The sequence below is a fragment of the Pelophylax lessonae genome (assembly GCF_965119305.1).
Source record: "Pelophylax lessonae genome assembly, chromosome: 4".
NCBI lineage: Eukaryota > Metazoa > Chordata > Amphibia > Anura > Ranidae > Pelophylax > Pelophylax lessonae.
Window position 1 is genome coordinate 263254218 of NC_138771.1, and position 25272 is coordinate 263279489.

At 42.9% G+C, this 25272-nt stretch overlaps 1 protein-coding gene across 4 annotated transcripts in view; it reads right to left on the reverse strand.

The window, feature by feature from the left end:
• CNOT2 (CCR4-NOT transcription complex subunit 2) overlaps positions 1-25272 on the reverse strand; it is a 186568-nt gene that overhangs the window by 151805 nt on the left and 9491 nt on the right. The gene's annotated exons all lie outside the window — the stretch shown is intronic.

Below are 25272 nucleotides of genomic sequence, written 5' to 3' on the forward strand. Positions count from 1 at the left end.
GGACGCTGAGCACGTGCACTCAACTACTTTGGTCGACCATGGGGAGGCCTGATCTGAGTGGAACCTGTCATGTTAACCACTTACGGACCACACACTGTATTTACGTTGGTACTTTGACGTTGAATTAAATTGATAGCTGCCATAATCCCGGTAATTTTTTTAAACGGCGGGCAGTCTGCTTTAACATAAGGGTGGTCCCAGAGGCAGATTCGCCGTGGGATCACCTTTATGGGCGGTGGGAGAGGTGCCCCCCCACCACTTCCTGGTCGTTTTCCTGGCTTACTGGACCCGTCTGTAGCGTGGAAACCAATCTGCTCCACTGTGCCCTTAGGCAGAAAGTTGAGTGAGGTCAAGATGCCCCTCACTTGACTAGAGCCTTTTTTTTTCCATCATGGAAAAAAAAAAAAAGTTGGGGGCTCTGATGTGAAAGGGGGTTGCGACGTTAAAACGGGGACTGATAGAAAAAAGGGGACCGAGGAAAAGGGGGCTATGCCGTGAAAGACCTGAGTCAAAGAAGAAAAATGATTCGTCCCTCTGCAGAAAGAAAATGTTACCAACCGGACCTCCATAAATTTGAATTCATTTCCCCTGATATAAAGCATCTGTTCACAGTTCTATATAGATAAGTAGCATTTAGCATCTTGGTGTGGTCACATTTCAGCACTGGGGCAGAAGATTTCAGTGCTGTTTCAATGAATGAATTTGGTATAGTATGCAGCTGCAGAGGTTCTTCTTCAGGTGTTCACATCAAAAACTTCCTACTGGCTAAACAGCGGTTGTGTCCTCTCAGGATTCAGAATAGACCCTGCAGTGATGAGGATAGTGCAAAGTTACCAGCTGGCATGGGCACACTTCCAGCGCTAGGTTAGCAGGACAATAGAGAATAGATTAAGGCAGAAGTGCCAAATAGTCATAATAGTGCTGCAGCACAAAAAATAAACAAACACCCAGCACACAGGTTTGGTGTTAAAAAGAACCTGATCTCTGAAAGTAGTGCCCAAAGCGGCAGGCTGAGGACAAAGGAATAGTTAGCAATATGGTCTGTGGTCCCCCCCCCCCCCCCTGCAGCTCTTTCCCTATTATTGAACTACCATGTCTCATTTTACACGGTGTCTGTACGGGGGCTGCCATCTTGATAGAGTTATAGAGCTGAGCTTCCTTACATCAGATCTGTCACCTTAATGACTGGCTGTTGACTGGTATTAAAGCGGTAGTATACTACACTATTTGACTTTAACTACAGGTAAGCCTATCATAAGGCATACCTGTAGGTACAAATAATATCTCCTAAACCTGTATGGTTTAGGAGATATTCAACCTGCATGCAGCCGCTGACGTCTGCGGCACATGCGGTCTGAAGGTCCGGCAGACCTTCAGAGCTCCTTGCCGGATCTTCCCAGAAAGTGAAACTCCTGCGCGCATGCGCGGGAGGGAGTCATCGCGGCTCCGGACACTCACAGCGCCGGAGCCGCCGAACCAGGAAGAGACACCGAGGGAGCATATCAGCTCCCTCAGCGGTGTCCAGACGACCGTGCCGGGACTTCGTTCTAAGGCAAGTATTTCATGAGCTAGTATGCAATGCATACTAGCCCATTATGCCTTTGTCCTGCAGGGTTTGTTTGTTTTTTTAAATTGAGTATACAACCGCTTTAAATATTTAGGCCCCTTTCACACTTGTGCGACTTTAAAGTCGCGCGATTTTGCAGCGACTTTTACCGCGATTTTGACTGGGCTTGAATGTCCTTGGCCTCAAAATCGTGCCAAAGTAGTGCAGGGACTACTTTGAAGTCGGTGGGACTTCAAGTCGCACTGATATGAATGGGGCTCATTGAAAATAATGGAAAACGACTTATGCGATTTTGCGGTCCAAAATCGCGGGACAAGTGGCACTAGTGTGAAAGGGGTCTTAAAGTAGCAGATGTTCACAAAACACAGATCTGCAGAATAAACAATGCAGAAGTTCAGTGCAGTCCACCCACCCTACCTACAGTAAGCAGTACAATAGTGACATCACCAAAAAAACTTTACTCCAAATCATGTAAGATTAGGAGCCACAGCTAGCAGTGCCTTTCTGAAAATACACAGCTGAGAGGCTGTAGGCACAGGTGGTTTAGGAAGCGCACTGCTACTTGAATGTTTTGGTTGGAGTTAGACTAACGCGATGTTCAAATAACTAAAAAGGAAAAACTTTTAGTTTGCTTGTTTTTGACAGAGAGGGATTAGGACACCTGTCAGGTTTTATTGATCTATGTGACCTGGTTTCAATCTCTCCTGGTTATCTTCACAGAGTGAAAATAAAATTTTTTAGTTGTCACCGGAACGGGAATAGTGGTGGAAGTCTTCCGATGGGGACGCCAATTATGGTAACAACCAGGAATTCCCTCACCTTGGAGGAATTTCCTCTCATTTCCTGGTTGGACTATGGGACGGGAAGCAAAGGGAAATCTTTTCAATGGAACACAGATGGCAAAAAACCGACAGGGGTTACACAACCATTTCCCAAACCATCCTCTCTTTGCTACTCCCAAGAACCTATGGCTTTCTAGCTCCCTCGTCACCTCCTCCCATGATCACTTTCAGGATTTATACAGACCTCCCAACATCCCTAATGCATTACTATCTCCTACTCTATTTGCCTTTAGGCAACCCCTGAAAAGAGAAGTCCCACCTCTACCTAAAAACTAAACTTTTGAGCCCCGTACACAAGCCAAATGCTGGGTGACATCAGCTGGTTCAATAAAAACCATCCGACATTCGGCCTGTGTGTATGGCAGCTGGTCCAACAGAAAACCAGCAGCCGACTGGCTCCTGATCAGCGCTCTCAGCAGAGTGCTCTGGCCCATTTTACCCGCTGGGTTGAACGAGAAAAAAAAAAAAACTAATAGTGTGTGCCTGGCTTTAGGTAGGTCATAGATGAGATTTTCATTCCTGCAACCACGGATTGATGGGGGAATTCCTACCGCAGAGCTATTGTGTTCCACCGATGGGGAGAAATCGACTTGGGTACAATTAGCTTGCCCAAAGATGGTTCCCCCCTCAGCCGGTCCCAGATTCAAACCATTTATGGCCAGTTTTACTTTCTCCATCAATCCCCACACAGTTATTACCCCTTTTGTATCACTTGCTACTACCTTTTAGATTGTAAGCACTCATAAGCAAGGCTCTCCTAACCCTCCTGTCTAATGATTGTATAACTACACTATCTCCTGTTACTTGGTATAGAATAATAATAATAATAATAATAATAATAATTAGCAATTCAAGTGCTAGTCTGCATTACATTTTTGTTCTATCCCTCCCCCACCCCAAGCTTTATTTACAATACATTGCCAAAGAGACAGGTTAAAAAGACACTGCTTTATTTGCTCAAACCTGTATGAATACCATTATACCTCCCCAAAAAAAAAAAAAAACCCTACAGTGAGAGCATTCAAAAAGCAAGTGTTGAAGTAATGAAGTAATGCAAGACCATATAGGCTAGAAAACTTGGGCACTACATTTCTGCACAATATACAAATTCCTCAATAGAATGGAGGCCCCACCAAAATACACCATAAAAGTCGATCCAGAAAAATGCAACCTGAAACCACCACTGCTGGTCACAATTAACATACCTTGGAACATATTAGAGGGAGGTAAATGTATCAGGCTGTAAATGAGGGAAAAAAGGAGGGGAAATATCAAAGATTCTTTTTCTTTAGGTAAGAACAGGCAGGAGATCACAGTGGCCTACTTTATTCCAGTCCTTTGGTAAGCTGCTTGTGCCTAAAACTACAATACCAGACACAGCAAGAAATGTATGGCCACAACACTCATACCTCCATACACAAGGAACCTAGGCCTAACCTCTTTACTCTCTCAGTACAAACTAAAATGGAAAAACAAATATTTACAGTGACAAACTAAAAATGGAGAGCAAAAAAAAAAAAAATGGCACCGCTGAAAAAAAAGGCGATCTCTAACAACCAGAATTTCTTTTATGGGACATTAAAAATCCTTCAGAAAGCATTTAGCAGTAGTCCAGTATCTAAATCAGATGACAACCTCAGCATGTCTGGGCCCTAGCCTCAAGTCTGTAAACAATTTATGGCCCAAATATTTACAGAATGTTGGCTTAAAATAGGTCAGTGCCTACAAAAAAACACATTGTAGGTTCTTCTGTCAATCTATTGAAAAAAAATAAATCAATTCATAAAGGCATTTTTACAGGAAAGAAATTCAAGGCTCTTAGTCTAGGTCCCAGCTTGTAATTGACAGGACATAGAAATACAGAAGGGCAAGATACTGTTTGGTTCAAAGGGGGGGGGGGGGGGCACACACCAGTATAAACATCTCTGGCTAAAACAGAATGTTGGATAGATACAGGACTCAACCTAACTGTACCGCATAATGGAATGAATATGGAACCGAGTGTCGATGCTCAGGCTGTAGTCAAAACAGAATGTTGGCCTTGTTTAACATGGCCATATGGATTTTACAGAACAGGGTTCCTTTTACACAAAGGTAAACCAATGCTCTATGACTTAACCCAGATACATGCTTTGACATTTCCATTTTAGCCAGTCTATGATTTACCAGCAGTAAGAACACTTCAAGTAGAAATAAATCCAAAATGGTTTTCCTGTTTGTTATGCAGTGCACAAGGACAAAGTTCTGTAGGTTATCATTGCTAATCAACATCTATATGCCCCCCCCCCCCCCCCTCTCGAAAGATCTCAGCCACCATCTCAGTAACCATTTTACCAGAACAAGAAGCAATAGAAAAACTTCTCCAAAAGACACACAACTATATAATAAAAAAATAAAAGTTAAGACTATATTAAAGCTTCAACTTCTTCAGCAATATCTACCACAAAGGTAAAGTTCACACCAGATGCAGTGTGTTTTTTCTATTCGGCATCAAAAATGCATAGACAGTGTTTACCATGGATTCCAATTGCCCTTGTTCACAACAGTCAACATACAACATGCTGCATTTTTTCTGTATGGAACACATCTGGAACGCAAAACGCAGCATAGATGCACATGTCCTCAATTGTCCAGAAAAGGTTCCCCAAGGGACTTTTTATGGAGGAGGTTAGAACAAATACCATATAATAAAAAAAATAAAAGATAGAGAGAAAGAGAGAGTATATGTGTGTGTATATATTATATATATATATTTATATTTTTTTTTTTTTTTTTTTTTTTTTTTTATTACAGTACATCGAAAAAGGTTAAAAACAAAGAAATACACCAAACATCATTCCTGCAATTTTAAATTCAATAGAGTATACATACACTTTCTTCTTCAAATCAGATAAGGATTGGGTAACAACCAACATACAAAGTTAAGAAACAAATCAAGGAGTTTCATGAACACTGTTCGCTGTATCTGACAGGGGTAGATAATGATAGCCAAAAATTGACCAAATGGAATTCATAACAGTCAAGAGATCAGCCAGCAGATGAAGAGTCTGTCCTCAGGGTTGAGGAGACCAGGGGCAAGCAGAGATTCCCAAGTGGTGCAGATCAATGGGCAAGTGTGGCTAATGCACCCGATCAAATCCAAAACTACCAGAAATCCATGGTAATCCTCAATACTAAACCAAAAATGATGTGAACCCTCTGATAGAATGGTGAAAAATATTTTGTGTGACCTTTCTGCAAGTATTTGGGATGGAGGTATTGAATCATTTGTACTAGACCTACAGTGGTGATTGAAAGTTTGGGCACCCCAGGTAAAAAATTTGTATTAATGTGCATAAAGAAGCCAAGGAAAGATAGAAAAAATCTCCAAAAGGCATCAAATTACAGATTAGACATTCTTATATGTCAACAAAAGTTAGATTTCCATCATTGACACTTTCAAAAGTGCAGAAAACAAAAAAAATGCCGTCTGCAAAAGTTTGGGCACCCTGCAGAATTTATAGCATGCACTGCCCCCTTTGCAAAGCTGAGACCTGCCAGTGTCATGGATTGTTCTCAATCATCGCCTGGGAAGACCAGGTGATGTCAATCTAAAAGGTTTTAAATGCCCAGACTCATCTGACCTTGCCCAACAATCAGCACTATGGAATCTTCTAAGCAGTTGTCTAGAAAACTCAAACTGAAAATAGTTGACGCTCACAAAGCTGGAGAAGGCTATAAGAAGATAGCAAAGCGTTTTCAGATGTAAATCTCCTCTGTTCGGAATGTAATTAAGAAATGGCAGTCATCAGGAATAGTGGAAGTTAAAGCAAGATCTGGAAGACCAAGAAAAATATCAGACAGAACAGCTCGCAGGATTGTGAGAAAAACAATTCAAAACCCACGTTTGACTGCACGATCCCTCCAGAAAGATCTGGCAGACACTAGAGTTGTGGTACACTATTCCACTATAAAGAGATACTTGTACAAATATGGTCTTCATGGAAGAGTCATCAGAAGAAAACCTCTTCTACATCCTCACCACAAAACTCAGCGTTTGAACTTTGTAAATGAACATATAGACAAGCCTGATGCATTTTGCAAACAAGTTCTGTGGACCGATGAGGTTAAAATTGAACTTTTTGGTTGAATGAGCAAAGGTACGTTTGGAGAAGAAGGGGCACAGAATTTAATGAAAAGAACCTTTGTCCAACTGTTAAGCATGGGGGTGGATCAATCATGGTTTGGGGTTGTATTGCAGCCAGTGGCACAGGGAACATCTCACGAGTAGAAGGAAAAATGGATTCAATAAAATATCAGCAAATTTTGGATGGCAACTTGATGCCATCTGTGAAAAAGCTGAAGTTAAAGAGAGGATGGCTTCTACAAATGGATAATGATCCTAAGCACACCTCAAAATCCACTGGGGATTACATCAAGAGGCATAAACTGAAGGTTTTGCCATGGCCTTCCCAATCTCCTGACCTCAACATAATTGAAAATCTATGGATAGACCTTAAAAGAGCAGTGCGTTACAGACAGCCCAGAAATCGCAAAGAACTGAAAGACTTTAGTAAGGAAGAATGGGCAAAGATACCTCAAAGATTTGAAAGACTCTTGGCTGGCTACAAAAAGCGTTTACATGCTGTGATACTTGCCAAAGGGGGCAGTACAAGATGTTAACTCTGCAGGGTGCCCAAACTTTTGCAGATGCCATTTTTTTGTTTTCTGTTATTTTGAAAGTGTCAATGATGGAAATAAAATCTAACTTTTGTTTACATATTATAAGAATGTCTAATCTGTAATTTGATGCTTTTTGGAGATTTTTCCATCTTTCCTTGGCTTCTTTATGCACATTAATACAAATTTTTACCTGGGGTGCCCAAACATTCGATCACCACTGTAGCTGTTTCTCAGTCTTCAAATTGAGATCAAGGAAAAAAAAAAAAAAAAAACACCCCACAAACAAAAATACGCACTGGATGCATAAATGCACTGCATCAAAAACATGTCCATACAGAAAAGCATCCGGAAATGTGGTGTAAACCATCCCTAACAGTATTTACTAATTCCTTATGTACTGCAATTGTCCCATCCTCTGGATTCAGCTGGTCCACTCTGTGCTAGTTAAAATTTCCAGGGGTGGCTCTTTTCCCTTACAGAGCCCTTTGGAGCTGCCTGTGAATGCATGTTCCCTGCCAGAGCTGTGTACGTTAACACGAACCTACAGCCTCAAGGCATTTAACCAAACGAAAACCTCAAAACACATTAGCCTATGTTACTGCAAGATAGTCCTTTTTGATGTCTGTACTCCGTGGACTTCAAGCTGACGGTTTTATGACAAGCAGTGATACAAGTATTAATTTGTGAGTATGATACTTACCTCTGTTTTACCCCCTTAATGACCAGGCCATTTTTTGCGATTCGGCACTGCGTTACTTTAACACAATTGCGCGGCCGTGCGGCGCTGTACCCAAATACAATTGATGTCCTTTTTTTTTTTCCAACAAACAGAGCTTTCTTTTGGTGGTATTTGATCACCCCTGCGGTTTTTAGATTTTGCGCTATAAACAAAAAGAGCGACAACTTTGAAAAAAAAAAAAAAAAAAAAAAACACAATATTTTTTACTTTCTGCTATAAAACATTCCCAATAAAAAAAAATCAAAAATGTTTTAAATCAGTTTAGACCAATTTGTATTCAACTACATATTTTTGGTAAAAAAAAAAAAAATCCCAAAAAGTATTTTTGCGCAAAAGTTTAATTTTATTTATTTATTTTAATTAGTAATGGCAGCAATCAGTGATTTTTAGTGGGATTGCGGCAGATAGATCAGACCCCTAACTGACATTTTTGACACTTTATGGGGAACAGTGACATTAATACAGTAATCAGTGTACTGATAATAAATATGCACTGTTACTGTATTACCGGTTATTCAAGGGGTTAATTGTATGCCTACTTGTGCTTGCTAACTGTGGGGGGGGGGGGGGGTGTCTCTCTCTACCTGTCTGACAGAAAAGCCGTCTGCTTTGTTTACATAGGCAGGTGGCTCTTCTGTCAGTGTTTCTGAAGATTGCAGGAGGCCAGCGGCGATCGAGCCCGCTCCTCCCACGGTCTGACTCCCGCTGTGTCTAATCACAGCGGGAGCACGGCTCAGGTGGCGCGCGTGCGCCCCTGAGACTGCTTGCACATAATCACATAGATCTACGTGATTATGAGCAGCCGAGCCGCCCAGCCGCAGCCAACCGCCCCACGCAGGTTTACAAGTGATTAAAGACATTTATTGGGGATAATGCATTAGGCCTGTGCGCCCTCTGTTTTTTTATGTTTTTATTAACCGAACTAAAATTCCGCTGTCACAAACTTCGAGCAGACGGGCTTTTTATTGTAGAAGAGATATGCAATGTCTCTTCTGTAATAAAATACACCTACCTGCATGCTTACTGTCTTCTCCGGCATGTAAACTTAACATTGCAGACATGGTCTGTGTGCCAGGTTTAAGTAAGCCTTTCCCAGCTCTGGCCTTCTCCCTTCTCAAAAGCCAATAGATGGACAGCTGCTGTCCCCTATTGTTTGGTCTGCAAGAAGGTAGGACACGTGCAGGGAAGTTGTGTTGAGGGATCTAGAGCCAGAACCACTGGAGGATTTTAAAAATTACTTTGGCACATACATGAAGACAATGTACTGGGGAGAGTTTGCCTGGCTAATGTGAATGTATCAGTTTGAAAAAAAAAAAAAAAAAAACTTGGGGCGCACAGGTATCCCTGTGAAAGCTGGAAATCATTGTAGGAAGCCCAATGGAACTAGTGTGAAGACATACATAGGATTTAAAGAGATACATTCTTGAGCTTTTATTGTGCTAGAAAGGTGGTGATAATGGCGGACAATAAATTCATATTGATTTAAAATTCATGATATTGATAAGTAGAATGCAATACAATTATATACAAAAATGTATATCTTTAAAAAAAAAAAAAAACCCATCAGTGCATCCTGAATTTTTGGTTTTGCTACACCTCTATTAAAGGCCCAAGCAGTGAAGCCACTCGCCTCTATGACAAGCTGTAAACCCACCTGCAGCCACATGAAATTGAGTTTTTTTACGCTAGAAATCTTTTGCCTAAATAAGTCTTGTGCATGAAGCCTTAAAGTGTAACTATGACCGAAAACTGATAGGTTTTCAGTATGAAAGGCAGGGTTAAGTTTTCCATCAGGTTGTTATTCCTGCATCTCTCGGGAGGATCTCTGTTCACCTGCAGTTCCAAAGCCAATGGTCAATCTTTGGATTTCTCCCTTGTTTACAAGTCACTGGGCCAGAAAGTGAGCATGAAACCCCAAACACAATATCAACTTAAAGTAGAAGTTCAGGCAAAACCTAACACTAAACGTGCTCTCTGCCACATTCTAAACCTAATCTACCTAACTTTGTAAAACAAAAATACTTGCCTATTTTGCAGCCGATACGGTCCAGGCATCAGCTGTCAGCGGCGGCATGAGTGTGACGGGTGCAGAGGAGGCAGCCGACAACGGAAGCCCCATAGTAACTCTATGGGTGATGTCACTTCCCAGGCATTTCACAGCCGTTGTAGGTCCTCTTACAGACCTTCCGCCGCTGGGAGACTGGACCAGATTGGTTGCAGAATAGCTAAGTACAGCAATTTTTGCTTTACAGGGTTAGATAGATTAGAATGTGGCAGAGAGAAGGGTTAAGCATTAGTTATGTTTTCCCTGGACTTACATTTTCTTTCAAAGAGTTGGAGTTTATTTTACAAATAAAACAAGCTTCAATACAAATTCTGCCAACAGTGGAAATATAAGAAAACAGATGCCAGACACAAAACAATAATACCCACATTTCCAATCTTAGAACAGTAGGTAAAATTATTTGAAACAGGGGTCAAGATTCAATCAACTGAAGTATCAGGAGGAATATATACTCATTAAAGACTACTCCATGTTCAGGATGAAAACCATATATTAGGAATCGACCAATTATCGGTGGGACCAATAATCAGAGGCCAATACTTAAAAAAAAAAAAAAAAATTATATATTATATATTATGTGTGTATGTATGTATGTATGTATGTATGTATGTATGTATCGGCCACAAACTAGCCGATATGACCAATGATTTCTTCAAGTGATTGTACCGGAGTGATGCCTGCAGCTAGAGGCATCACCCCGGTACTGTTGTTCAGATCCAACGGTCGGCTTTCTTGTAATGACAACCGATGCGGCTGAGCAGTCGCTCAATTGTCATTACAAGGAGCAGGAGGGGACACGTCCCCCTCCCCATCTCACCGGGAGACCCGAGCAACCAGTCAGCACATCCGCCGGCTGCCAACAGCCGAATTCGGCTCTGATCGAGCCTCCCGATGTCAGGACATCACTTCCAGGTACTGAAGCCTTAAAGGCGCCAGATAGAAAAAAAAAAACACTTTAAAATGTGCAGAATATCGGCTATCGCCCGGAAATAATCGGTGTCGGTCGATCCCTACCATAGATGATGATGATGATGATTAGGATGATAAGTTGTCAAAACTCCCGGGTAGCCCTACATCAAATTAAAGAAGGACAGAGGAAGAGACAAAGAATAGGAGAGAAAAAAAAAAAAGAGCAAGTTAGAGGGAAATGGTCCGAGAGAGTCAGAGGGGAAAATGTATTCCCCAAAACCAAAAGAAGAAAACATACTAATGCACCAAAGAGACATGCATATAGCCAGCCCATGGGCTCACAGATCTGTTCAAATTTTTGGACAGTGCTGCACTTTAACAGAGGTTCTAACCCCTCTCCACAAATTTCCGTATAGTAACATTTCTATGAACTTGTTTCATACTAACTCTATAGACATATGGCGAGAAGAAAAAAAAAAATCAGTAAAAGCAGCCAACATATATAAGGTCATTGTATACCTGTCATTTTCATTAGGTCTTATCATCTGCATCCAAAAAGGGTTTATCAGCTCTATTGGAAAGGTTAAACTGATGGACTGCTATTTTCTAATTTCAGTAAACACAACCGGTTGTATATGAAGACAAAACCAGAAAATTCCAAGCTCAACTCACCAACCAGTTTCCTTATTAACAGAATTAACCTGTCTAACAGTATGCATTAAAAACAGGGGTTTAGTCAGCATACATTTGCAAACACATGCGTAAGCTGCAGGGCCACTTCACGGCACCCTGTGTTACCTGCAGTCCTAACTCCTGTGAATCTATGAGAATCTCCACAGTGAGAGCACATACATTCTAATGGATAGATATGTGCCTTTAAGGAGGGTTGGGCCACCTCCAGGCCCACCTGCCCCCTATCTATTAGAACGTATGTGCTCTCACTGTGGAGACTCAATTCACAGGAGTTAGGACTGCAGGTAATACAGGGTGCTGTGAAGTGGCCCTGCAGCTTACGCATGCGTTTGCAAATGTGTGCTAACTAAACCCCTGTTTTTAACACATACTTTTAGACAAAGTAATTTGGTTGGTAAGCAAACTGGTTGGTGAGTTGAGCTGGGAATTTTTCCGGTTTTGTCTTGCATGCCTGTAAGTCCAGGTCTTCTATGTGCTCCTTGCTGTGAAGGCTAGCTATAGGTGGGGGCAGGGGCCATTTTGTTTGTTATGGTTGTATATGAAGGCCTGCATTGAGTAAAGTTATATGACAGCTGGATCAATTAAAAACAATCAAGCCTGGTACTCACAATGAGAATATCGGACAAATGATCATTGGTTTTGATTTTTTGCATGCTAGTCTCATATTGAAGATGAAAAGGTAACGAAACTTACAAAATTTCTCATACCACAGAATCCAACTTTGTGATGTAATGTATTGTATGCTTTAGTTTCCAAGCATGCGTGGTCTTGCCCTTCTGATTTTTTTGGGACAACTAACTATACTGATTAAAAATCAAAATAGTACGATCTGGCATCGTACGGGAAAAATTGCTGTTTGTCCCTTCGGATAATTTTAGATGAACTGTCATCATCAAAAGCTGTGCACTACCAATCAGATCATCAGACAATGGCTTTGAAAGCGGTATTTTTCATCTGAGTTTCTGATCATGTGTAATCCCAGAAGTCAATGCATTAGAAACCATTTCAACTGGTGCTGCATTTTAATACAGTTTTATTTTTGTCAGCTGTGGCTCTAGAATTCAGACTGAATTGGACAACCCTGGTATACTGTCTATGGTTACCTTTGCATCCTAAACAGAAACAGTCAAGGCCAAGACTCTCATCCACTAGAGGTACTAGTAGGTTACTTCGTGTACAGGTCTGCTCTATCCAACAACTAGCACTGCTAGCGAGATTTGGGCAATGGCAACTCCAAGTGCACGAGTGGAGCGTGGGCAAAGACATATGAAAAGAACTTGCACAAAAACAAATTTCACTGCAGTTCTAAACCAACCAACCGTTCACAGAACATTTCACATTACTGCAGGCATGTCAAAGGTCACACTACAGTGGATGAAACCCTGTGCCCCTTGATTTATTATGTATGAAGCACCCCTTCATGATGTGCATATACACACACAAAGAAAACCACATGCTAAATTTACAGGGGTGGATGCTGAAACACACCAGTTTTTATATATATATATATATATATATATATATATATATATATATATATATATATATATATATATATATATATATATATATATATATATATATACACACAGAATCAGAGCAATGTAGAATGTTATTTCTGAATCCAGAGTTCTTCCTCATTTATTTTTTTATTTATTTCAGGTTCTTATATAGCGCTGTCAATTTACGCAGCGCTTTACATATACATTACACATTCACATCAGTCCCTGCCATCAAGGTGCTTACAATCTAAGGTCCCTAACTCACATTCATACATGCACAGTAGGGCCAATTTTATACAGGATCCAATTAACCTACCAGCATGTCTTTGGAGTATGGGAGGAAACCGGAGTACCCGGAGGAAACCCAGGCAGGCACAGGGAGAACATGCAAACTCCAGGCAGGTAGTGTCGTGGTTGGGATTCGAACCAGCGACCCTCTTGCTGCTAGGTGAAGGTGCTAACCACTACACCACTGTGCCGCCCTTAATCTTAAACAACTAAAAATGTGTAGAGAAAAAAAAAACACACACACACGCAAGTCTATCATAACAAGAATGTTTAAGAGCCTTTAGATTACCCTGAGAGCCGGTTCACACAGGCGTGACCCGACTTTGCCAGGCGACCTGTGAAGTCGCGGTGCGCAGCTCGCACCGTGACCTCGGAGCGGCCGGCACGGACTTCATATCATTGAAGTCAATGCAGGTTGCTCCAGGTCGCCCCAAAGAAGCTCAGGACCCTTTTTCTAAGTCGGAGCGACTTGTGTCGCTCCCATTAGAACAGGTCCTGTGCTACTCTATGGCAGGCGACCCGCGGCGACTTGTCAGGCGACCAGGTCGCCTGACAAATCGCCCCAGTGTGAACTGGCTCTGAGTGAATTCACAAGTGACACATCCATATACAAAGCCTGTGTGGCTCTGTCCCATGATATTTATAATTCAGGAGCAGTGCATACGTACTATAAAAAAAGACTCCAAACTGCAATAAAAAGTAGCTCAAATGTCTACTTACAGTACATGATAGAAACATATCAGAAAGCAACATTTCAATGAAGAAGTGTCTTTCTAAATTCTATATATTCCATTCCAATGATGTAAATAAACACTGCCTTAGCTTATGACAAAGAATGCAGCTTACCTTATGACAAAAAAAAAAAGAATGATGGTGGGAACACAAATCACTTGGGTTGCCTACAAAAAAACTTTTCAGGATAAAAATGTGGGAGCTGGCAGGCTCCATAATGTCAAGTCTTCCTTCACCAACCATCAAGTCACTGACCTGGAACAGGCATGTATATAACGGGTGTCAGGACACCTTATATGCATAAGCTTGTTCCAGGTCAGCAACTCAAACTATGTAAGCAAGGAGGAGTAGCACCTTCAAACAAGTTAGCAGAGACATCTACCATGTTTCTAACCTGACAAGCTCGCCTTAGAAAGCAGCGCTAAACACTGTCTGCATCCAAAATGTCCACATAACCAACACAGTGGGCCCAGACAGGATTATGGTTTGTTTTTGGAAATCCTAACAGTCACTCAAACATGAAACAATTTACAGTACATCCATCAATTGTGTGCGTCAGCCACAATTAAAAACAGCTTCAGCTAACATGTTAAAAGCAGTTGCAGCACTTTTTTTTTTTAAGGCCTAATTTACATGAGTGCCGAGACTTGCAGTTCATGAATGGGCCCGTGTGTATATGCAGCCAGAGCCACTAGGTGCTGTACACCAATTTGACAGCTTGCAAGCACCTCCTGTCGGCTCAAGCCCCTTAACTCCTTCCAGACGATGGTACGCTTATATGTGGCCTCATTGGACTGGACTTTTTTCCGAGGGGCTGAATTCATGTGTACCGCCCCATGTGCTGGGAGCACGCCACATAGCGCACTCCCAACACAGAGACTGGGCTCTCAGCGAGAGCCCTGCGTTTCATATGAATGATCAGGACCTGGGACTCCCAGTTCTGCGCCATCTGATCGCTGTGATAGCCTGATTGTTTCTTCCTTTCCTTGTAGTAGATTAACCACTTTAAGACCAGGCCTATTTTTGACACTTGGTGTTAACAAGCTAAAATAATTTTTTTTTTTGCTAGAAAACTATTTAGAACCCCCAAACATTATATTATATAATATATATATATATATATATATATACACACACACACACACACACACATTTTTCAGCAGAGACTCTAGAGAATAAAATGGAGATCGTTGCAATATTTTTTTTTTTTCACACCGTATTTGCGCAGCGGTCTTCCAAAGGCAATTTTTTTTTTTAAAAATTCACTTTTTTGAATTAAAAAATAAGAAAACAGTAAAGTTAGCCCAAATTTTTTCCATAATGTGAAAGATAAAGCTACGCCGAGTAAATAGATACCCAACATGTCATGCCTCAAAATTGCGCACACTCGCGGAATGGCGACAAACTTTGGTATTAAAAAATCCCATAGGTGACATTTTAAAAATTTCTACAGGTTACCAGCTTACAGTTACAGAGAAAGTCTAGGGCTCAAATTATTTATCTCGCGCTAACGATCGCGTCGATACCTCACATGTGTGGCTTGAACACCGTTTACATATGTGGGCGGGACTTCCATATGCGTTTGCTTCTGCGTGCGAGCTAACGGGGACAGGGCGCTTTAATTTTTTTTTTCCCCTCTTATTTTATAATTTTTTTTATTTTTACACTGTTTTTAAAAAAATAAATAATAAAAATGTGATCATTTTTATTCCTATTACAAGGAATGTAAACATCCCTTGTAATAGAAATAGGCATGACCAGGTCCTCTTTATTGTGAGATCAAAGACCTGAGACCTCACAACTACCCAAAAAAAAAAAAAGAAAAAAAAAAAAAAAAGAAAATCAGCTCTTTAAACTGGTTGCTAGGCAATGACGTTGGACGTCGCTCCAGTCCTCCAAGACCACAAAGTCGAGTGAGGGCCATCTTGCCCTCACTCGACTTCCTGTCTTAGATGATCCGGGAGCGGATCATTCTCCCCGCTGCCGGCGGGTCCAGTAAGCGGGGAAACGGGCGGGACGCAGCAGGAGGGGGGACACCTCTTCCGCCGCACCGTAAGGGCTCTTTCACACGGGCGATCCGATCAGATCCGCCTGTCAGTTTTTTAGGCGGATCTGATCGGATCCTCCATGCAGCTCTATGGGGCAGCGGATGTCAGCGGAGACACCTCCGCTGACACCCGCTGCCATCTGTATCCGATCCTGTCCGTGAAATCCAGACTGATGGAAACCCTATTTTTCCATCCGTCCAGGGATCGGATCGGATGAGAGCGGACAGGCGGTCCGCTCTCATCCGATCCCCCATAGAGAGCAGCGGGAGCTGAGACACCTCCCTCTCCGCACTGCCAGCGGAGACGGAGCTGTCATCCGCCAGCTCAGCGGGGATCTGTGGATCGATCCCTGCTGAGCAGCACGGATCCGCCTACGGAGGCGGACCGTGTGAAAGAGCCCTAAGGGTGATCCCGCGGCGAATCCACCCTTATCTGAAAGCCAATCACCCACCGTTTTTAAAAATGCCGGGGTATTTAGCGTAAAAGGACCGACGTAAATAGGCGGTGGGCAGCTGGTAAGTGGTTAAGATGTAAAAAATATAAAAAACTACGCATACAAATACTGTGCATCTGGAAAGTATTCACAGTACTTCACTTTTTCCATTATTTCTTATGTTACAGCCTTATTCCAAAATGGATTCAATTCATTGTTTTTCTGAACATTCTACAAACAATACCCCATTATTACAATGTGAAGTTTGTTTGAAATCTTTGCATATTTTTAAAAAATGGGGAAAAAAATATATATATATTGCCTTTGCCATGACACTTAAAAACGCAGCTCAGGTGCCTCCAGTTTCCACTGATCATTCTTGAGATGTTTCTATAACTTGATTGTAATCCACCTGGTTAAATTCAGTTGATTAGACATGATTTGGAAAGGCACACCATGTCAGAGCATAAACCGAGCCATGAAGTCCAAGAAATTGCCTGTAGACCTCCAAGACAGGATCAAGGCACAGATCTGGGGAAGGGAACAAACATTTCTGCAGTATTGAAGATCCCAGTGAGCACAGTGGCCTCCATCATCTGTAAATGGAAGAAGCCTGGAAGCACCAGGATTCTTCCTACAGTGGGCTGCACAGCCAAACTAAGCGACCTGTGGAGAAGACACTTAGGGGGGTGACCAAGAACCCGATAGTCACTCTGACAGCTCCAGCGTTTCTCTGTGGAGAGAGGAAAACCTTCAAAAAGAACCACCATCTCTGCAGCAGTCCACCAATCAGGCTTGAATGGTAGAATGGCCAGGCGGAAGTTACTCCTCAGTAAAAGGCATGACAGCCTAGGGCTGGGCGATATGGCTGAAAACTGTATCAGGTTATCAGTGTTTCATATCGGTCGATATCGATAATTATTGATATTTTTTATTACCCATTTAAAATAAGGACCCTAGGGTGAGAATGCAGGGCGGCGGGCATGGTACAGGAGAATGCAGGGTACTGGCATGATGCAGGAGAATGCAGGGTACTGGCACTGGCATGGTGCAGGAGAATGCAGGGCACTGGCACTGGCATGGTGCAGGAGAATGCAGGGCACTGGCATGGTGCAGGAGAATGCAGGGCACTGGCATGGTACAAGAGGATCCGGGGTTGTGGGCATACTACAGGAGATGCAGTGCTGTGGGCATGGTACAGGTAGACCATGCCCGCAGCACTGCATCCCTTGTGTGCCCGCAGCCCTGCATAATGGCAGGTAGTGAAGCTGTTTCACTTACCTGTTCCAGAGGCGCCTTCATTTTAAAAATGGCGCCGCCCGGCGACGCCACGTCATTGCGCACGCGCCGCCACTGCTCGTGTAATTTCGGCTATTCCCGGCCTCTCCCGAGCGGCGGCGGCGCGTGCATACATGTCACCGCGCACGCGCCGCCGCCGCTCAGGAGAGGCCGGGAATAGCCGAAATTACACGAGCAGTGGCGGCGCGTGCGCAATGACGTGGCGGCGCCATTTTTAAAGCTTAAACCCGTCGGAGCGGACTTATCGTTCAAAGTCTTTTATTGCTATCGAAAATGTCACCATCGCGATACATATCGGTATCGTTTTATCGCCCAGCCCTATGACAGCCCACCTGGAGTTTGCCAACAGGCACCTGAAGAACTCTCAGACCATGAGAAACAATATTCTCTGGTCTGATGAAATTAAGATTAAACTCTTTAGCCTAAATGGCAAGACTCATGTCTGGAGGAAACCAGGTACCGCTCATCCCCTGGCCAATACCATCCCAGTGAAGCGTGGTGGTGGCAGCATCATGCGGTGGGGATGTTTTTCAGCGACGGAACTGAGAAAGAGTCAGGATCGAGGGAAAGCTGAATGCAGCAATGTACAGAGATCACCCTAATTAAAACCGGCTCCAGAGCGCTTTGGAGCTCAGGCTGGGGAGAAAGTTCATCTTCCAACAAGACAACACCCCTAAGTACACAGCCAAGATAACAAAGGAGTGGCTATGGGACAACTCTAAAATGTCCTCAAGTGGCCCAGCCAGAGCCCAGGCTTGAACACAACTAAACATCCCTGGAGAGATCTTAAAATGGCTGTTCACGGACACTCCCATCCAACTTGATGGAGCTTGAGAGGTCCTGCATAGAAGAATGGGAGAAACTGCCTAAAAATAGGTGAGCAAAGCTTGTAGCATCATACTCAAAAACACTTGAGGCTGTAATTGGTGCCAAAAGGTGCTTCAACAAAGTATTGAGCCAAGGTTGTGAATACTTCTGTACATTTGATTTTTTTCTTCTTTTTTTTTTTTAAATAAATTTGCAAAGATTTCAAACAACTTTCTTTAACATTGTCATTATTTGGTATTGTTTGTAGAATTTTGAGAAATTTAATGAATTTGATCAGTTTTGGAAAAAGGCTGTAACATAACGAAATGTGTAAGAAGTGAAGCGCTGTGAATTTGCATCCCATCAAAAAAGTTAATTTCAATAATTAAATTCAAAAACTGAAGCTCCTGTTTTATATAGATATGTTACACACGGTGATAATCTTAATTTTGATGATTATGGCTTACAGCTAGTGAAAACTCAAAATTCAGTATCTAAGTATCTTGGTCAGGGCTCCTTTTGCATGAATAACTGCATTAATGCGGCGCAGCGTGGCATGGAGACGATCAGCCTGTGGCACTGCTGAGGCGTTATGGAAGCCCAGGTTGCTTTGATAGTGACTGTCAGCCCATCCGCATGGTTGGGTCTGGTGTCTCATCTTCCTCTTGACAATACCTCTATGGGGTTTAGGTCAGGCAAGTTTTCTGGCCAATCGAAAACAGTGATACCATGATCATTAAACCAGGTATTGGTACTTTTGGCAGTGTGGGCTCCAGAATTTTCTACTAGAGGGCTGTGCTTAGTTTGGACTTGATAAAACACAGTGGACCAACACCAGCATATGACATGGCTCCCTAAATCCTCACGGACTATGGAGAATTTTGCATTTCATTTGGAAATCAAGGTCCCAGAGTCTGTAGGAAGAGTGGAGAGGAACAGAATCCAAGTTGCATGAGGTCCAGTGTGAAGTTTTCACAGTCAGTGATTTGGGGAGCCATGTCACCGGCTGGTGTTGGTCCACTGTGGTTTATCAAGTCCAAAGTCAGCACACCCCTCTACCAGGAAATTCTAGAGCACTTCATGCTTCCCTCTGCTGACCAGCTTGTTGGAGATGCCGATTTCATTTTCCAGCAGGATTTTGGCACTTGCCCACACTGCCAAAAGTGCCAACACCTGTTTTTTATGATCATGGTATCACTGGGCTTGATTGGCCAGCAAACTTGCCTGGCCTAAACCCCATAGAGAATCTGTGGGGTATTGTAAAGAGCAAGATGAGGGACACCAAATTCAACAATGCAGATGAGTTGAAGGCCACTATCAAAGCAACATGGGCTTCCATAACAACTCAGCAGTGCCACAGGCTGATTGCCTCCATGCCACGCAGCACTGATGCAGGAATTCATGCAAAAGAAGCCCCAACCAAGTATCGCGTTCATACTATACTATACATGGACATACTTTTCAGAAAGCCAACATTTCTGTATTAAAAATCTTTGTTTTTTTTATTAATCCCATTTAATATTCTATTTTTTTGAGATACTGAATTTTGGGTTTTAACTAGATGCAAGCCATTATCAAAATTAAACAAAATAAATGCTTGAAGTATATCACTTTGTGTAACGCATTTAAATAAAAATATATGAGTTTAACTTTTTAAATTGAATTACTGAAATAAATTAACTTTTTGATGATATTCAAATTTGATGAGATGCACCTAAATATATAATATAAATATATATTTTATTATTAAAAAAAAAAAACAACAGGATCTAGGTAAGTGCAAGAGTGTACGGGGCAAGGAAAGATCAAGGTCTGGGCAAAGGCCAAGGTGAAAAAGAAAAAACTTTTTTTTTTTTTTTAAATTGGCGTCATCAATTATTCTAATGTAAGGAAACGTAGAAGCAGTGGAGATTTCAAATGACTGCTAATTTGCCCAGGCCATCAATTTAGCCCAAGAGCTGACTTCTAAATGCTAAAAGTATTCTTCAAAAACATCCACATTTTATTGTAGGATGAGTAAAATTTGCAACAGCCTATAAAGGCGCATGCATCTATAGTCAGAAAGAAACCGCACCAATTTAACCTGCATGGTATTAGAACCTTCTAGGATGAGGTGAGTTGCCACCTAGATAAAGGTAAGCCTGTGGATGTGGTGTAACTGGACTTTGCAAAGGCCTTTGACACCGTTCCCCACAAACGCTTACTGTTCAAACTAAGGAAGGTAGGTATGGACCATAAGGAGAGTACCTGGATAGAGAACTGGCTCCAGGGGAGAGTGCAAAGGGTGGTGATTAATGGGGAGTACTCAGATTGGACGGAGGTGAAAGTGGGGTCCCCCAGGGTTCTGTCCTGGGACCAATCCTGTTTAATTTATTTTATAAATGATCTAGAGTAGGGGATATCTAGTACAATCTCAGTATTTGCGGATGATACTAAACTAAGCTTGCCAATATCTTCTATGCAGGATGTGGAAACCTTACAAGCGGACCTGAACAAAATAATGGGGTGGGCAACTACATGGCAGATGAGGTTTAATGTTGAAAAATGTAAAGTAATGCACTTCGGTGCAAGAAAGCAAGCTACTCACTAGGGGGGGGAACCTCTGGGTGAGTCTAGGATGGAAAGGGACTTGGGGGTACTGGTAGACAACAGGCTTGGCAGTGGCATGCAATGCCAAGCCGCTGCAAGCAAAGCCAACAGAATACTGGGATGCATAAAAAAAGGGGATTCCCTCCAGAAATAAAGAGATTATTCTCCCACTCTACAAGACTCTGGTCTGGCCACATCTGGAGTATGCTGTCCAGTTCTGGGCACCGGTCCTCAGGAAGGATGTGCTGGAACTGGAAAGAGTCCAGAGAAGGGCAATAAAAATAATTAGGGGAATGGAGGACATCAGCTATGAGGAAAGACTACAAGCACTGAACTTATTCTCTCTGGAGAAGAAACGATTGAGGGGGGATATGAAATCAATGTACAAATACTGTACTGGCGACCCTAACATAAGGAACAAACAATTCAGAGAAAGGAGATACAATAAGACACGAGGCCACTCACTAAAACTAGAGGAAAGGCGGTTTAACCTTAAAATACATAGGGCAGTGATGGTGAACCTTGGCACCCCAGATGTTTTGGAACTACATTTCCCATGGTGCTCAACTACACTGCAGAGTGCATGAGCATCATGGGAAACGTAGTTCCAAAACATCTGGGGTGCCAAGGTTTGCCATCACTGACATAGGGGGTTCTTCACTGTGAGAGCAGTAAGGATGCTGCATTCTCTTCCACAAGCAGTCGTATCAGCAGGGAGCATCGATAGTTTCAAAAAACTATTAGATGGGCACCTTAAAGACCACAACATAGATGGGTATACAATGTACGGTTAACAGCAAACACACACACACATATCATAGGTTGAACTGGATGGACGGATGTCTTTTTTCAACCTCACTATATAGCTATGGGACGAAAAAAAGCCTATGCTGTTTGAAAGAAGAGAAAAACTTGCCAGTTTGCCATTGAACATATAAAAATGCAAAGACCAGGCCTTCTGGAACATGGTCAGCTTCAAGTACCCTGGTCAGGCTCCTTCCCGGAGGTCTTATCCCCAAACCAGACAGACACACACACACAGTCTATGTATAAAGACAACCATATTGCCAATCGCATATGGTCTTGAGTTAAAGCAGTATGCGTATAATAAAAAGCTTCCCAAATCATGGCCCATTTGCAGCTGAGGCCCATGCACAAAGTAGTATCCAATAAAAACAGTGACAGATAATAACTGGCAAAAAAGTCTTGATCTGCTACAAGCAGAACATCCACAACTAGATGTCCAGTACCTAATCGTCTACTTCAGGTTCATGTTAATGTCCAAACAGTATCATAAATGTAGACAAAGTAACATATTGAGACATAGAATACTGCAGAACCATCAGAGAAGTCTCAGCAACCAAGACTCTTGGTACCCTTCATATGTAAGTTACCATCTGAATATATTCAAAGAGATGCAATATAAACAACTGGACCCCCATATCATTATATAAAACACTTAGGGATAAAGTGTTCTGTATACTGCACCAAATCATATGGAAACTTTGGGAAAAAACCTGCTTCTAAAAGGAAGGCCGATTAGAAACACAGCATAGATGGAGCACAAGTTTATGAAATGCACAGTCAAAGACAGTAATGCCCCATACACACCTGCAGATTATCTGCAGACTTTTGTCTGCAGACTTACCAAAACCATATAATATGAGGTCAAACCTAAACACTTTCAATTTGTATGCAATCCGGCAGGCCCTTGCACTACATAGAAAAGGTAAGTCTGCAGACAAAAGTCTGCAGATAATCTGCAGGTGTGTATGGGGCATGAATTTCACATGAAACGTTCATTTGCAAACAAAGGAAATCTAGTTGAACTACAGCCACCAGAGATTCTGCCCCCAATTTATCCACTTCAAGATAGACATAAAATACTAGCATACTGCAGAACCCCGAGGTCAGTCATGGTGTATCAAACTAAGATACCCCCTGATCTGCAATGCATAAGCAATTGATGTGTATGCCTTTGAGCAGTTAGCAGAATCCAGGACCTAGGTAAAAACTTGCTCTGTGGCTACCAATGCATATCAGACCTCGACAAATCCCAGGTGCCAGGTCACAATTGCGACTAGAAATTTTGTTCTGGCGCTTGGTCTTTGTCAGCCCATTCACTGTTGGCACCAGGCATAACCATAGAGTGCAGGAGTCGTCAAACGAGTGGCCATGACACACGCCAATCACTGGGAATCTCTTATCAAGTCCCTCCTCCCCAGACCCTATTGGCCATCTCCGTTTAGTTCTCTTTCTTACAAGCAAGGCCTGCCCCTGTATTCCGAGCGTTGGACGGGCCACGGGATTCTCGCCTGTGATTTTCCTCAGCGGCTGTTAGTCTGGCAAGGCATCGGGTGGCTGGGCTACACATGTCACTCGCTTCCTTTGTTTTTTGCTCGGCAGGTTGGCTCCGACAGTGGCGGCTCAGTAACCTGTCTAACTGACCCCAGTCGTTATCGCTGTTGGTATTGAATGTGTCCTGAGCCTGGGACATGGAGCTGCGTGAGGAGACATCCCAGGGAGAGGTTTGGCCGGTGTAGCCCCATTAAGTGCTCCCTTCATCTCTGCTCAGCTGACCGCCCCCTGCTCTCTTCACCTAGGCACCTTATTGTTGTGAGGGTGAGGAGAGGCGCCTGGCCTGGGCAGCTGTTAGAACTCCTCTCCAAGCTCCTCCATGCTACTGTAGTTCCTGCTGGCACCCCTTGTGTGTATATGTCATTCCTGGGAGGCTGGCCTGTAGCTGGTCCCTCCCAGGGTAGAGAAGGAAGTTGTGGGATGAAGAGCCTGGCTGTCCTTTACTTGTTGATTCCTGGGTCACAGCTGAGGGGGGGGGGGGGGGGTCAGAGCAGGCAGCAACAGTGTGTCCCTGGAAAAAGCCCATGTCCCTGGGGGAGGTGGATGGAGTTCTAGTATTGATTTAGAACAATGTGGTGTTTTAGATCAGCGAGCCCCCCCCCCCCCCATTTTAAGACCAACTCTAAGAGGGGTTCGCTTTTCAAAAAAGGTGTGTTCCCACAACTCAAAAACCTAAAAATGTAGCGCAACTTCCCCCTTATATTATACTGACTGCTTCTCACCCGCAGTACATTTAATGCGGGAAGGTGGCACGAGCAGGCTGGATAACGTACATGTACATCATCCAGCCTGTTCCAGGTTAGGGGCACACGTGGGTGCTCCCTGCTGATCCACGCTGACAGCAGGTCCCAGCCAAGGGTTTATGGCTGGGACCTGCTAATCAGCTGTAGCCAATCACAGCACAGAGTCCTGTGTGTACAAACACACAAGGCTCGGTACTCAGGTCAGCGATCTTTGTAAATTCAAAAAACTGTCTCTTAACTTTCTTAGTTGGCTCCTAGATTTAAAGCAAATTTGTCAAACCCTGCATTATACATCTATCCAGTGGAAGCACTGGGGGACTTCGGGGTTAAAAAAAAAAAAAATAAAAAAAAGTGTGGAGGTGAACGCACCAAATGGTTTATAGTGGATACTAGTAATCCCTAATAGGTACAGATTCCACTCCTCCCTGACCATGGCCAAATGTTTAGTTGGAATGAGTCACCCATAGAGAAAAGTACACTGAAGTAGACCTGAATATCTCACTCAGGTGAGAAGCACCCAAAGTCTCTCAATTCCTGATGTCTTAACCTGGTCAGGCCTGGTAGTAAATTAAAGCTGCAGACATACTGAGCCTGGAAATGTGACCAGACCAGTCAGAAGTACAACACCTGCCTGTGATAACGAGCAGTCATTAGGAAAGGGTTTCTCTATGCAGCCCCTAAATAGGGGACTAGTCCAAGATTCAGTCAGTTATATGTTGCAGGATCCACACCAAAATCAAGCACAAAGACCTGATTTGCACCCAGGACTGAAGGGAGAGGAAGGTGTCTGGCCTCTTTAACAGAAGAGACTAATCCTTTTAGGACTCCCAGGGATTCTTTTGCCACAGGTTTGCGTATGCACTTTTGGCAAGGATTTTTGGCCCAGTTGGCTGCCCATTGCCTTAATAGGAAGCACATGCTTAGGGAGGGAATACGCGTTGCTGGTCTTAGCCAAAATTGCTGCCACTACTAATTAGCATTATGTGCATAGTATTT